This window comes from Camarhynchus parvulus, chromosome 2, assembly GCF_901933205.1.
Source record: "Camarhynchus parvulus chromosome 2, STF_HiC, whole genome shotgun sequence".
Lineage (NCBI taxonomy): Eukaryota > Metazoa > Chordata > Aves > Passeriformes > Thraupidae > Camarhynchus > Camarhynchus parvulus.
In genome coordinates this window covers 59,123,068-59,139,560 of record NC_044572.1, presented here as the reverse complement: position 1 = coordinate 59,139,560, position 16,493 = coordinate 59,123,068, and positions in this window count along the sequence as shown.

Genomic DNA, 16,493 nt, shown 5'->3' with positions numbered 1-16,493 from the left:
GCACCTGATGTTGGGCTTACATGAGAAACTGTGACCTCATCTGAGTTAGGAGTTTATGGTGTGATCTGAAACTAGGCAGGTTTTCTGTTGTTCAAATTTAATTTTAGATGTTTTGTGGAATTCTAACTTAAACTAAGCAGAAAGTTAGCTCCATAAAGATCCTAAAATAGAACTTGATTGTTTAACTGATAGGTCCTTGTTGTTAAGGGCCTACTTTTATAATATTTTTATGTTACTGAATTTATGAATGGCAGGCATTAAGAAGCACGATAATCTAGCAGAAAAGGATGTAGCATCATCCAATGGCTGGAAGATGAGACCAGTAAATGCGAATAGGAAATGAAGCATAATACAAGTGAAGATTGGCATGTCCAAAGGAGGGCAAGAAAGTTGAAGTGCCTGGAGACTTAGCAGTGCTGCATTAACAGCTGGACTTGATGATCTTAGAGGTCTTTTCCAACTTTTATGATTCTACAGGATGTTTGCCCACTGAAAGTGAATACCACTAGAGGTAGGATTGCTCTGCTTCTTGTTGTCATCTTAGAATTGGGTTTAGGCAAGAGGAAATTCCAATGTTAATGTAGGGACAATAGAGTGAAATTTACTGCCCTAGATATCAAGTCATACAGGAGCATCTTATGATTCCTTTTAGCTGTAAAGTCTTGGAATCTACCCTGCATACTAAGCCAACTTTGTATGTTTGCTTTCCTACCTTACCTGCCCTGTTCTACTTAGAAATGTCTTCACTACTTTATTCCATTCAGATTATTTTGATCAAGCGAAGAGAGCCTAGGTAAAATAGGAAATCTGACCTCCCAAGCTCTAAAGCAGCTGGCTGGTAACATGTGAGAAGTGACAGCAGAGGAGAAGGAAAAGACACGAAAAATTTGATTTCATGAACTTCAGATTTATAGATAGCAAGAAGTCAGAAGTAATTATGTATTACTCTGCATCTATTACTAAATCCTGTAAGTGACAGTCAACCCAGAAAATATGCTGCCATTTTTAGTAAATGAAATTAAAACAGAAACTGAAATAAGATACTGAGAATAATCAACGAGATCATGCTGTCATACAAGTTATAATAATGGTACCTTTCATTCTTCTCTGGGGTGCTGTCTTTTCCTTCCCTTCAGCATATGTGCCCCAGAACAGAGATCTCGCATCTCTATAACAGTAATGCTGTTTAACCCAGAACATATGATTAACTGATTCACCTGCTAATGTTCTCAGCTGGACCTCCCATAAATATCTCCTCCTCTTTAGGGACATTGCCTTCTAGAGAAGAATACAGTTAATTAATAGATTAATAAAGATGTTGCGGGGGGTGGGAGAAGAGGTTGTGATCATGTCTTTTGTGTTTAATAGACAGTCTTTCCATGAAAATTACTATATTTTGTTCACTGTTTTGCCCATAAGTCTTCATTTTGGAGCTTCACCTTCCTATTTACAAGATAAAAGAGTGGCAGTGTGAAAAAAAAAATGTATATTCATATCTGAAAGTGGAACAGGCATATTTTTCCTTGAAAGTCTTAAAAGGGTTATGGTGAATGGAGTGACATCAAGCTGGCAGCTAATGGGGTTTCAGAGGGCTCCATCCTCAGCCTTGTGCTTTTCAACATCATAAATTATTTGATGACAGGACTGGAAGGGATACTAAGCAATTCCACAGATGATACAAAACTGGGAGGAGCTGTTGACTCTTTCAAAGGCAGGAACTCCCTGAGGAGAGACCTCAACAAATTAGAGAGATGGGCAGTCACCAACCATATACAGTTCAACAAAAGTGCTGGGTTCTGCACCTGGGGTGGGACAACCCTGGCTGTACATACAGACTGGGGAAGGAGATGCTGGAGAGCAGTGCCATGGAAAGGGACCTGGGGTCCTGGTTGATGTCAAGGTGAATCTGAGTCAGCAGTGCCCTGGCAGCCAGGAGGGCCCCCTCTGTCCTGGGGGGCATCACGCACAGCATCACCACCTGGGCAAGGGAGGGGATTGTCCTGGTCTGCTCTGAGCTGGGGCGGCCTCACCTCCAGTGCTGGGGGCAGTTCTGGTGCCATAATGTAAAAAGGACATTAAACTGTTAGAGAGCGTCCAAAGGAGAGCCGTGAGGACAGTGAAGGGCCTTGAAGGGAAGCTGTGGGAGGAGCAGCTGAGGGCACTTGTTCTGTCCAGGCTAGAGGAGATGGAGGGGAGACCTCATCACAGTCAACAACTTCCTTGTGAGGAGAAGAGGAGGAGCAGGCACTGGTCTCTGTGGTGACCAGTGACAGGACCCAAGGCAATGGCATGAAGCGATGTCAGGGGGGTTTAGGTTGGATATTAGAAAAAGGTTCCTCACCCAGAGGCAGGTTGGGCACTGGAAGAGGCTTCCCAGGGAAGTGGTCACAGCACCAACCCTGACAGAGTTAAGAAGTGTTTGGACTGTGTGCTTAGGCACATGACTCCTGGGGATGGTGCTGTGCAGGACCAGGATTTAGACTCGATTCCACCCAACTCAGCATATCCTGTCATTCTGTGATTCTGTAATTCAAGATGTGACCACCCTCAAAAACTAGGTATGGAAATTACACCTGGCTTTATGTCAAAGCTCTTTAGGCTGGTGACTTTTTATTGCTGTTGGTAGAGTTGGTTTCTCAATATCCTTTGACAGACATAAATCAGATTTTATAGGAAGCTCAGAAAAAAAATTGCAGTAAAACATAGAATAAATTTCTATATGTTACTGCCAATTTTATCATGATGCTTTGCCAGGGACTTCTCTCTGTGAGTCACTGCCATCAGTTTACTTTTCACTGTCTGCCCAAATGTACATATTGTTATTCAGGTGTGACAAAGAGAGAGGGTGAATTTATCAGACAAATTCAGTAGCACAGGCTTCATCTGTAAGAGACAGAAAACACAGAAAACACAAATTAATGGATAAAGAGAGGTTCATATTATCAAGCCATTATATTCTTATAATTTTACTATTTTCTTCCTAGATATTTCTTTCTGTACTAAAACTACAGTCAGGTTGAGAAATGAAGAAAAATGAGGAGTGAATGAAAGTTCTTTACATTAAATGGGTAAAGAAGCCATGTTTTTATATGCAATGATTGATATCACAGAACATTCTTCCATGTGCCATGCACAGAGAAAGTTGGACTTCACAAAAGCATGTCAAAGTTGCTATCATACCTAAGTCTACAGTTTTGTCTCAGAAAAATAAAATTGTCAATAAAAATCAAATTCTGATTTAAAAATACTAGTAGTATTTACTAGCAGTAATAAAAATTTAGTCATTAACTACAAGTTTATCTAACTGCAAACGGAGTCTGCTTATTAGAAACGAAAGAAAAAGATACATGTGCAGGGAGAGCTGTTCAGGTCCTCTGAAATCTGCACTCTTGTGTGAGAAGAGGCACACAGCCACCTTTCTTGACACATGTCCTGTCCCCCATTGTCTGTTAGAAAAACAAAAATAAAATTTAAAAAAACCCCAAGTGATCATAAAAATGGCACGGTTTAAGTGCATGTGAAAGGCTGCTTGTACCTTATGTCAACTTCCCCCCAGCCTCTAAACACCCCCTGCAAGTCAGCATCTGATGTGTGAACCTTTTTCAGCCTTGACATGCTGGATATATCAGAGACAGTTTGATGTATTTGCAATAAAAAGGGAACTGCAGCAAGCTTGGAACCAGTGAAATTTACTGTTGTGAAAATGATGGCATTTTGATCCTGTGCAAGCCTCTAGCCTCTGCCCCAGTCATCCAGAATAGCAGAAAAACAGTTGCTGTATAAAGTTTATGGAGGCTTTGGAAAGCATCTGTAACTTCTGGGTGCTGTAGTTCCAGTCAGTCTACTCTTTGTGAGAACCCCCAGTGACTCAACAGTAAACGACAGTAAGCCTAAAATACAGGCTAGCCAGGAGTTTGGAATGCTGTTGGACACATATTTCTTCTATACCAAGAAAGAAAAGCAAGATCTTACAGAGGAAGAGTACAGATTTTGTTATAGATTCTCCCATATAAATATACAGTCATTTAAAAGGTATAAATATTGCAGAAACCTCTCTCTGTAAGAGCATGCATGGGTAACAAATTCTATCTGATAACAACAAAATCAGAGGACAAGAGGTCCTCATAGCCTAATCTACAAGTCTCCCTATTTTAAACCCAGGACTTTACTATGTTTGTTTTCAAACCAGGTATCTACAGTTTGTTAAATCTTGAATCCTCCTTCACCACTCCCATGAGAAGATTGCTATTAATCAAAGATTAAGATTTTGCAAAAAGACAAAAAACCACAGATTTGATGCTACTGATTAAGGCCAGATGCTGTGAGTTTTAATCCAGCTGAGTAGCACCTTAGGCCATTGCGAGCAGGAATATATGATGGAAATTTAGTTCAGGATCTTAGGTATGACTCCTAATTTCTAAGCCTGAAGTCTAGAAATGGAATAGGGAAATATGAAGAAATAATTTAACATAAAACTTTGACTGATGGTTTAGTGCCTACTGCATTTTATGCCTTTGGAAAAATGGGGAAAATGGCCAGAAAATGTTCTTTGCTTACAATAAATTTTACCATTATTTTATCCATGACCAGTGAATTGTTTCAAATACCTGTCCAACAAAGCTGGTCTGGATTCTGAATATGTTTTCTACTTAAACTGTGTCATGTGCACTTGCCATGTGAGTGCTTCTTTTTCAGTGTTATATTCAGCTGCAAAATGAGCAGAACAAATAATGCCTCGTTGATTGCCCAAGAAATAGAGGTGCAATATCCACAAATACTTCCAAAGGATTTTTTTGTAGGCTATTAGATAAGGAGATTCTAAGGTTCTGCCTAATTTCTAATTTTAAATCATCCATGTGCACTGCAGCAAAAAAACAGCTGAAGATCATGAACCATCTAGTTAAAACAAATCAGAATTGAAAGAGAAATGTCAAAACTAGAATAGGTTTAAGATATGTTTCGGACATGCTGAATCTCAAGTGTCAACCTAGGCCATGCATAAGCTATAAAAAAAAACCCAAAACAAAACAAAATCAACAAAGTATGTTTTTGTTCAACTGAAAAAAAAAAGTATGACCACTATTGACACTCAATTGACTTGTATATATTGAGCATCATTTAAAAACTGTGCCAGATAATGAGCTGGGAGAAAAAAAATTGAGATCTCTCAGCTGGCATCAATGTAAAGTAGCTTTTCAAAAAGGGAAAAAGAAATTCCTGTATTTAAAAAGATTCAATAGAGTTTCAAATGAGTGCAGTGTCATGAAATCCACAGCTGAGACCTGTTTTAGATCCTGCTGCTGCTGATGCTTAAGGACTAACAGGCATACCGTTCTGGCTGCTAAATTATAGCTGTTATACCATCAGAGCTACAGCTACTTCTATATTTCTACAGTGTGCATAGGATTCAAGGAGAAATATGGGGAGAGATACTGGTTTATTCAAATATTTGCACAAGTTACAGAACCACAGCAGGGGTTTTTCTGGCCATCTTAAATGGCATTTTTCCTTTTACTATACATGCTAAATACATATAGGTGGTGATAAAAAGCAGCATAGAAACTTATGTCGTTTGGAAGGGCCTCATCTCTCAGTGTAAGAAAAAAAAAGACTTTTATCTTGGTGGTAAGAGGTCTGCTGAGAAATGTAGAACAAGACAGTTTCATGAGAATGTATTTATTTCAACATATTCCTTTTTTCTTTCTTAGATGTAGTTATGGAGTATTTGAATGCAGCAGGTGAGAAGGTGGCTGACCTCCAGGATCTGAATGGTTTGGGATCTAGGTATTTCTCTAGTAAGGAGTTGGACTTTAAAGAACACACTTTTCTGTGTGAACAGAACAGTTGGTTTCAATGCTGAGTAATTTCATGTTCAATCCACCTATCTTAGAAGATTTATGCCTAAAAAGGGAAGGTCTTGGCCAGAAGAGGGTGCAAAATTACCTAGCAAGCTGAGACATGTTTTTGTGTATTTTAAAGACAACTTTATGGCACACAAAAACATCGAGGAAAAGTAAAAGTTGCAGTATGCTTGCCAGAAATCTCTCCCTTAGCTGAGAGGAGCTTTCTGTGCAACTATACTTTTTGTATCACAAAAAACATCAAGACCCAATGTGATAACACCAAAAGCTGTGCTCACAATAAAAAACCTCTCATTGCTAAAAAAGTTGTCAAGAAGATAGGCAATACTGATACAGTCTTCTGTGTGCTACATAGGCTATTTCTGACTGATACATGAATGACATGGAATACATGTCTGGGCCTTTTCAGGCAGATTTTAATCTATAAAAATATTTGTATAAGTAGATCTCTCAACATCCTGTGATATTTTGTAATAATGTTGTCATATCTCCAAAGTGACAGTATGATAACCTTCTTCACACTGAGAATATACCTGACAGTACCCTGTGACTCCACCACATAACTAAAAAAAAATATATTTTAGAACAAAAGATGATATTTGGCATAAATCAAAATGGCAGCCTGCTCCTCACAGGGTGAACACTGGGGAAACCTACAGGAGCATCTCCATCATGTCAAAATGACAATGTATTTGAAAAAGTGCCAAATAATTTTCAAGAATATTGAAAATTATTTGGCACTTTTGAAAATTAATTTTCAAACAATTAATTTTATTCTTGATTAATTAATTTCTCATATTCACTGCATCATCCAAATAAATTTAAGTTACTTACTGAACAAAAGTGCTAACAATATTTTGACCTGAGACTCTCCAAAGAGGACGTTGTTTTGAGTCTGACATTCAGACTTTGAAAGCCAACCTCTTTTGATGGGATATCTCTACCTTCCCTTCATGTGAGAAGGCATTTCAGAAAGAATTGCTTTCAGGGTAGCACCAGTTCTTAATTAATTAGCTAGGGAGAAAGAAAAGACAGACTATTAATACACTGTAGTGGTTTAGCCCCAGCCAGCAGCCAAGCCCCATGCAGGCGCTTGTTCCCCACCAGCAGGACTGAGGAGAGACTTGCAAGGGTAAGAGATGGAAAATTCATTGGTTGAGATGAAGCCAGTTCGATAGGAAAAGTAAAAGCAACACCCAAAAGCAAAGCAAAACAAGGCATTAATTCACAGCTTTGCATGGGCAGGGAAGTTTCAGCCATGTCCAGGAGGGCAGAGTCCCATCATTTGTAATGATTATTTGGGAAGAAAAACACCATCACCCCTTCCTCCCTCCACTTTATTTACTGACCATGATGTTGTATGGTCTGGAATATCCCTCTGATCAGTTGGAGTCACTTCACCTGTCCTGGCTGGGTCTCCTCCCAACCTTCCAAGCACCCCCACATTCCTTGACAGAGTGGCAGCATGGAAAGCAGAAAAGGCCTTGGCTCTGTGCAAGCCCGGATCAGCAATAAGAAACCATCTCTTTACTATCAACCCTGTGCTCAGCACAAACCTAAAACACAGCCCCATACAGCCACTGTGGAGAAAAGTAACTCTATCCCAGGAAAACCAGCAAAATCTTTTTTTTCAACATATCACTATAACTCCAAAAGTATATTGGATGTAATACACCATTTAATTATAGGAAAAATGAACCTAAAGTAACATATAATTTTCCCTCTTTTTCTTGCTTTTAGGGTTTTCCTCTGGTATGAAAAACCAGGAGTGATAATTTCAAAGTTGCATTACAGCAGTGATGGAAAGACAAGTAGATATTAAGGAGGCTGTAGCTGAGATGTTGATCATACAGTATTTCCAGAGAAGTTCTTAGGTGGCTACAGCTGAAGCAGAATAAACTAGTCTAAGCCCTAACTATATGTATGTCTGAGTAAGGTATCATAGTCTAAGATAAATAAAATACTTTTGGGTTTCTCAGAAAGATTCCTTCAGTAAGTGGAGTACCAGCAATCATGAACTGCAGGAAACATTAGCAGCGAATTCACATAAGGTAAGGGCAAGCAGAGATTTATTTCACTTTATTTCACAAAGCAGACTCTGGAGGGTTAGTATTAAGGTAACCAAAGATCCTTCCTGATTTACAAGGAAAAATGTAGTGCAGCAATTTTAATGTTTTTTACTGCTTTTGCAATTTTTTTACTGTTTTTTATCTAGCAGGTGAAAGGTTAAAAGCAGCTCCGTACCCAGAGAAGAAAAATACTTGCAGAAGAAATGTATGAAGGAAAGTGTGCTTGAATTTTTAATTCTTCTTGGTACCTTTTCAGTTTTCTTCTCCTGTAGTGGAAGACTGCTGATGAGACTGCCTGTATTTTTGTCCCCATTAGACCCTAGGCAAAAGTGTTGTCATTTAAACGTATCTACCTCAGTTTTAACCAGTGGCCATCACAAAAAAAAAAAGTCTGGTTGCCCTGAAGTGTTCTAGCAGCATTGTTGTTTTTCTGGAAAACTCATAATTTCCTAAAACAAGTACTTAGAAACCCTCTAGAAATGATGTTACTCTCCACTTCTAGGTTACTTCTATTTCTTTTGATATTTAAGTATATGAAAGAGTCGGAAATAAGAAGACTTGCAGAAATGAGTAGTTTCTGATGCTAAAAGTACATAATGCAAAGATGTGTTAATCTGTACTGAAGCCTCCAAAGAGATCAAATCCTGCCACGACGTCTGCTCTGAAACAGAACCCTGCAGGGAATGAACAGGCAAGTGGCACTTAATCAGTGGCTTACTGTACATAGGTAGATGTGAATCCAGCATGCTGTTGTTTTTCCCAAGTATATTTTTCTTGGATGGGGAAGAGGATTTGTAATCACACATCCTTGTATGTGATTTCCTATCAAGCTGATCCCACAGAGCAGATGCCTATCACTATCCCCAGCCTGTGGATTTAGCTCCAGATCTTAAAAGTCGTCTGAGTAAATAAAATAACAGGAAGGGATCCAGAAGGTTTGACATGCAGTGTCTCTTTTGAAGTTATACCTCATGTAAAATTTCTCTCAACAGGAGTCACATTGTTACTAAATCCTACCTCATCTAAGTTTGACTCTCAGCTCCTTGAAAAGCCACTGTCTATGTGTTGGTGCTTTTTCATCAGAGTCAGTCTTACCACAGAATCTGAGCCTTACAACTAGAGATTGTGAGGACTGATAACAGTGAAGCACTGCCAAGCCTTTTCTCAGCTCAGTGCATTAGATCTGTCTGATCCTGAGAAGTTGTGTTACCTGCACACTTCTTTCCCTCTTTTTTTGGTTAGGTATTTCATATCCAAGACAGACTAAGCTGATGTTACACCTCTCAGGTCCTTCCAAGGCACCACTAGTACCCTGTCTCTCTCTGTCTTCTTCTTGTTCATCACAGCCTTGGAGAAGTGAGCTCTGCTCTTCCATTGGCTCAATTTCCCCAGGGATTCTTGCTTATTGAAAACAGCCTGTGCTTGGAAGGGCTCCAGGCTTGCTTGCTTGCCCCATTGAGAGCTGCCCTTTTTGAACTTTACCTGTGTGCAAGGTAAGAACAGGGCACACATGAAAGCGCATTTCATGCATCAGTGTCCAAGAAGCACGGTGGAGAAACTTTTGGAAGGCAAAAAGTTCTTGTCATAGATATGTGTCCTACTTGGGAAAATATTCCATGGTACCACACACCTTTTGTTTTCCTTCTGTATGCAGTCAGTACTTGTGGAGATTCTCAGTTCAGTCGAAGAGAATTCTCCCAGGCTTCAGATCTGGGAAACTTAGTGAGGAAGAATGAAAACAGTTATTATCTCCCTTTCTGTTAATGTTGTTTATAGATATGTACCTTCAGAGTGTACTATTCGTAGTTCACCAATAGCATGAAAGGTTTTTACTTTGAGACCAATCGAGTTTCATCTTAGCAATCCTGGCTAGAAATCCTGTTAATAAAATCTCTCTTTTTCGCCTTCTGAACCATGGAGTCATTTTGTCCATCCTTGACTCAACAGCATCAGGTACTGATGTTCATTCTGCAAGTTCTCACTCTTCAGGAAACAGGATCTGCTTGTGTTGCTCCTGCTACTCTCTGTGGCTCTGTGGATATTCTTTGCCAGACTGCAAGGAATGTTTTTTCAAGCTGAAATGCTTTCTTCAAACAGAAGAAGAATCCATGGGCCTGCTCCTGGCTACACATGTACATTGTGTTAATATTTGTGAGCATTGGCCCTGAAACAGAATCAGAAGAGTAACACAAAATAAAGAAAATTATACAATTTTTTTTTAAATCTCGCTCCTGCTTGTAACCTCTCTGAATCCTTGAATATGTTTTGGAGATTAAACAACAAATAACATTCAAATTTTTGAGTTATTTGACTCATGGTGAGGTAGGGAATAGACTTAAATAGGCTAGTTCTGTTATGTTCTGTATGACCCAGGTCTGAGGGCCTTATCCAGGAGAGAAGCTGTCTGCAGTGCATGCCCCAGGCCCATCCAGAAGAGAGAGTCAGAGAAGGGCACAACTACAACATTGCTAAAGCAGAGACTGAATGCTCTGGGAAAATGAACAAGTATTTTTCATCTCAGAAAGTTTTGCCACCATTTAATTCTGGACCACCTCCTGCTCCACACCGAGGGCTTGATCTTTGAGCCAAGATCTTCGGTCTCCCAGTTTCAGAAATGAGACAGTTTGCCACCCTGTGGAGGCCCAGCTAAACTGGATAAACATAGACGACTCTTATAAAAACCACAGTATCCATGTACTTTTTGCAAATGTGTTTAAGTGGACAACTGATCTCAAGAAGATCCATAGCTCTCATTCCCATCAGAAAGTACATGCCTCCTTCAAAAACAGCGAAGAGCCAATGCCCAGGCTGACAAAATTGCCCATTCTGTCCTTTCTCCAGCACAGGGCTGGAAAGAAATGTCATTTTTAAGGATTTCATCAAAAAGTAGTGGTAGGGAAAGGAGGAGGGAGCAAGAAGAATCAAATCAAATCATATAAAAAAATAATAGAATAATTAAGTTGGAAAGGACCTACAAACATTGAGTCCAACTGCCTGACTATATCAGGGCCAACCAATAGTTAAAGCATATTATTAAGAGTGTTGTCCAAAAGCCTCTTCAACACTCTAGCTCAGGACATTGACAACCTCTCTTGGGAGCCTCTTCCAGGATTTGATCACGTTCTGGATAAAGAAATGCTTCCTCATGTCAGGAAACCTCTGCTGATGGATGCAGCTTTGAGCCATTCCAATGCACCCTGGCTCTGAAACCAAGGAAGAAATCACCTCCCTCTCTCCTTGCCCTTCTCAGAAAGCTGTACAGACCAGTGAGGTTGCCCCTCAGCCTCCTTCTCTCCAAACAAGAAAACCCCAGTGCCCTGAGCTGCTCCTCACAGGACACCCTGCCAGCCCTTTCCACAGCTTTGCTGCCTTCCTCTGGATTCATTCAGGGACCTTCACATCCTTTTGAAATTGTGGGGCCCAGAAGCACACACAACACTCAGGGTGAGGCCACCCCAACACCAAGCGCAGCAGGATAATCCCTTCTCTGAAGTGGCTGGTGAAGCTGCACTTGATCCATGCCAGGACATAGTTTGCCCCCTGGGCTGCCCAGCACACACTGCTGACTCCTGCTGAGCCTCCTGCCAGCCAGCACCCCCAGACCCCTCCTGCAGGGCTGCTCTCCTGGAGTGGCTACTCCTCTCCCAATTTAGGCTTGTGCTCAGAAATTTGAGAAAATGTTATCCCAAGGTGACTAGCAGGGGCAACTGAAAGTTCAGGTCAATCTGAGCATTCATTTTCCTCTTGGATAGTTACTTAATGATAATGAACTGCAACAAAAGTTCAGATCCTCTTGGCACTTTAGATGCAATGAGATTTTAAGTTCAAGTTATTATATATGTTATTATCACACAGAAACATAGCATTAGCATCTTAGATAATAAAAATAAAATAATCACTTTAACAAGAAAATAATAATAATAATAATAATAATAATAATATTAATAATAATAATTCTTACTTCCATCTCTTGTATATTGTAGGATATTTAGGTCTTTCGGATGAGGGACTTATTTAAAAAATTCTGCATCTCATGTTGAAAAACAGTTTTCTAGATTGATAAAAGAAATTATTTACTCCAATGATCACTCTTTTAAGACTGCCTGAGCATACCTTTGTTAGAATAGAGGCAACCCTTACAGCACACATTCCATAAAAATATCCTCTACTAAACCCATTTAGTACTTTTCAACCTATTAGTGCTTTTCAAGTAGCAGTGGCCTCAGAAGAATTTAGCTAATGAAGGACAATACTAAGAAGACAGCATGTTACTGAATCTAAATAAGGCTACTTTGCCATCTGTTTTTGGAGACAAGAATTTGCTGCAAAAGTGAGTTATCTACAGGAGCAATGGTCACACTCTGTGTAGCTGTAGTGCCTTCAAAAAGCTGCTTTCTTTTGATGCAGGCAATAGAAATGTATTGCAGAAAAAACTGATGTTTGAAGCAAAGGGAAAGTGATGTGTCTAAATGTAGATGTACACCAAATGAGCCACTGGAAAATCAAGGAATAAATCTCTGCTCAAAATCAGAGGCTATCCACATATTCATTCTAAGTTAACAGATCTGGAGCCTGACTGGAGGCAGTTTAGTCATGTTTTCCAAGTTACAGGAGCTGCCAATCAGAAGGAGACCATTAAACACTGAGGAAATAATTTACTGAGGAATCCAGAATGCAAAATGACCAGTAGCTTGAATGAGAAGGCTTCCCTTTGGTATTCATTCATACACAATGTTCATTCAGCAACCCCTGCAAAATGTCATGCTTTATAGGTGGTGAAGGTTGTTTCCTTTTCTGCTTTTGTTATTGAAATTACTAAAAGGTTATACTTTCAAGGTCCTCCCCAGTATTTTCAAACAGTTTCCTGTCATTACTTCTTCACTTATGTAATATACTATACCAAAACTCTCCGAAGATGTCATAAGATCCTGCTCATTACTGGGTTAATTTATTCATAAAACCATTTTCCTTACAAGGCTGTGCTACTGTCAGAAGGTCAAAGAGCAGCTTCCACTAAATGCTAAAACTATTGTACACAGCTGTCCTCACATTTCTTCTGAGTTTAAAACTGGATTCCAGCTAAGAGATTTTTATCTTTGTTTATGGTAGAAGTAGACAGTTGGAATCTCTTATTTTCTGTCATAAGTCCTGTTCTCACCTGGTTAAGTCCAAAGTTCACACTTGTAAGTGATGGAAGATTTTATAATGGTTTAATGTCTGTGTTTCTTATAGTAAAAAAAAAAGTTAATTTGACTGTATATGAAAACCAGCAAAAGATGGCAAACAGCATGAGTAATGGCTAATAAGTTCCAATTTAAACACTGAGGAGATAAGTACCAGCATGAAAAAAACTAAGCATATGAAATTTTGTTATGCCTCTAGGGATAGGCAAACTTTTCTCTTCTGTATAAAACTTCAGATAAAATTCTGCTATTAAGATATCATTGTTATATTTAATTTTTTTAAAAGATGGGTTTTTTAAATGTAGATTGTTAGGGGTTTGGGATTATAGATTGGCTTTTTTTTCCTTAGTAACTGTCTGCACACAAAAGAAGCCTAGAAGCATAGAAAGCAAATTTCTAGCTGATTTTGACAAATAAACCACACAGCATAGTCATTTAAAACTTATAGAGTACACTTGAACCACTTTGACTTCCAGAGATAGATTTCGTGCAGTTCAGAGAAGTCCACATTTTGCTTGGACATGCACAAAAATTCCATTGCAGGAAAACCATGCAGACTTACTAAGGCTGATACTAATTTTATAGCATATGTCTCTTACCTATGACTTCACTGTTGATTTTTTGCCATGTAAAATTGTTCTGTAGGAAGTTGCAATTGAGCATATGATAAAGTAAAAGAATAATCCTTACTGTTTAAATTTCCCAAGTGATTTTTCATTATTTGGATTTAGAATTTTGATACTATACAACCCCACAATATAGAATATTTTAAAGAACTTCCCATGCATTTTTGACTGTAAATAATTTAATATTCATTTTTTTGTAAAAGGACTAGATAAGATTGGTTGCCTTGGTTTTTAAATTAATTTAATTTTTTTTTTTTTTTTTTTTTAATTCAAAGTAGGATCTGTCTATTTGGATTGCAAACCAGGGAAACTACTCTAATTGTTCTTATCTTCAGTTATACATAGATTTAAGAATGCTTGGTTTGTGCACTAGTTGCTGACCAATTGATTTCATAGGAAGGAGTCTCAACAGCTTCATTAGGTGTTGGGTTAAGCCAACAGTAAGGCCATGAAGGCAAATTCACAGGACACAGTTTCAAAATTCATAGCAAGAATCTTCTGGGATTTCAGTATTTTTCATTAACAGACTGTTCTCCATGTTCTTGTCATGCAAAGAACTAGTGAAGCTGACTACTGGGGATCAGGAGATTTTAATGAACTTTTCTTTCTTATTATTTATATTCTTTCTTATTCTTTATATTCTTTCTTATTTTCCTTCTCATACTCCATTTTCTTATTGATGACTCTGTTCAGCAGACTAAACTAAAAAGACAGACAATGCTCAATAAAACTGGTGCTTGCAAATAAAAGCCTGCAACAAAGAGTAGCCATCCTTGTGTTTAGGATTGACAGTCATAGTCCTTTTGTCCTACTAGGACTAGATGTTTTCTTTCTGTATTTCATCTTTTTCTGCATGACAATGGTCTTCATAGGCAAACACACATGCCAGTAGTTATCCTGTGTTTTAGACCAAATTCTGCAATGATAGAAATCCAGTTCCCAAAACCATCTTGTGTTCCATCTTCATGAGGGCAGAGCTGATGGGCTACAGCAGTCTTCATTCCCATCCTTTGCTGTTCTAACACTAGGTGGTTTTGGTGTTTGGAAACCACTGTTGAAATACACCACCACAGACCTTTCACAGGAGGGCAGAGGTATCTGTAAATGGAAAGGAAGAAAAAAATAGATCCTGATGTTTTCCTGGTGCTATATTTCAAGGTGTGTCTGTTTTACAAAAATAGATAAACATCAAACCCCACATGTATAGATACACCTCTACTTTGTATTCTGGGCTGGTTTTCTTAGCATTCTTCTGTGTCTCTTTAGCAGAGAAACCTATTACTGTCCCATGACATTTCCTTAGAACATTTAAATCTTGCCTATGTTGAAATTATATTTTATTGCATATTATATTACTAAATTAAATTGTGTATTTTTCTATGCAAAACAGAGGCATGTGCAGCTTTAAAAGAACCTTGCTTGTTCTTGGATGTCTACATTTGCTTTATGTAGTAAACATTAAAAAAGCTTTAAAAAGTAATGTGAATGAAAAATATTACAAAAGAATAAAAATCTAGTGCTGTCTTTAAACCTCCCACACTGCAATTGAGTACAATTCCAACAAGCCACAGGTGTACACCATATGCATAGGTGCAAATGTGATTATGAGAGGTCTGATGACAGTTCTGGGTCCACAAAGCATTCATCTCAATATAAACATCTGTTATGTATTCAAGACAAAACTGTGCAGAATATAGAGCTATAATTGAGGTTTTAAATGCAGAGATATCAGGAAACTCCAGGTTATTGCCCCAACAGGAACTCAGATTTGATCACATTATAAAAAGATAGTATTTTTTATTAGTGTACATGATGTTAGGCTTCATGCCTTATTATACTGAGATGGAATTGCTTCAGCTCAACAGAGTGTAGGGACTACTGACTCAGAGTGATGCACTTATTTCTCAATTATGGGACTGATGCACTCTTCTGGCAGAGGGGCTCTAATGATCTGGGCTGTTGTTAGCTGTCAATATACATTGTGCAAATCCTGTGGTTTGATTGGCTGCTCCCTGTCCTAAACCAGCAATAAATATGATGTGCCCAACTTCTGTATTCCACTGCTGACAGCTGAAGTTGCCAAATCCTTTGCATTATATATAAAAGACCCTGTTATCAGACACTTGTAATTTGGCCAAACTTTAGCCGTGCAGGATTAAATTTCCTGTGCCTTGTGTCTGCCTTTAGGCAAATGTCCTTTATAATTTCTTCTAAAACCATTTCTGAGAAAGAAATAAGGGAAACTATATTAACCACACAAGGTCTCTTCACAGTTCTCTCTTCATGTCTTGCTGCATTTCCAAAAGTACAGCCTGAAAGGCAAAAAAAAGTCAGGCTAAACTGCTGGGCACTGAAAACCTCAACTTTGTGCAGTTGAAAAGCCTGGGAGAAGAGAGGGTATATCATCTTTCTTATTTTCTTTGGCATTTTTATTCTTTTAACCCCAGATCAGTCGCATGGAAACAGGACTAAAGACTCACTCCTACATCAGATCAAATAGCTTTTCACAGTGTCAATCTTCTTGAGATATCAACAGTACCTATACTGTTTTCTGGGGGTTTTTAACCAAATATTATAAAAGGAATCCTCTTAGCACCAAGGTGTCTCAGACTAAAGGCTTACCATGCCCTCTCAGATGCAATAGCTCAATATCACTAGTAATCAGAAAAGAAGAAAACATCAATATGTCACCTTGGAAGACTGATGTGTCTTCATGCTTAATAGCTGAGGTTTGAATCACTGTTCTAGTCCATT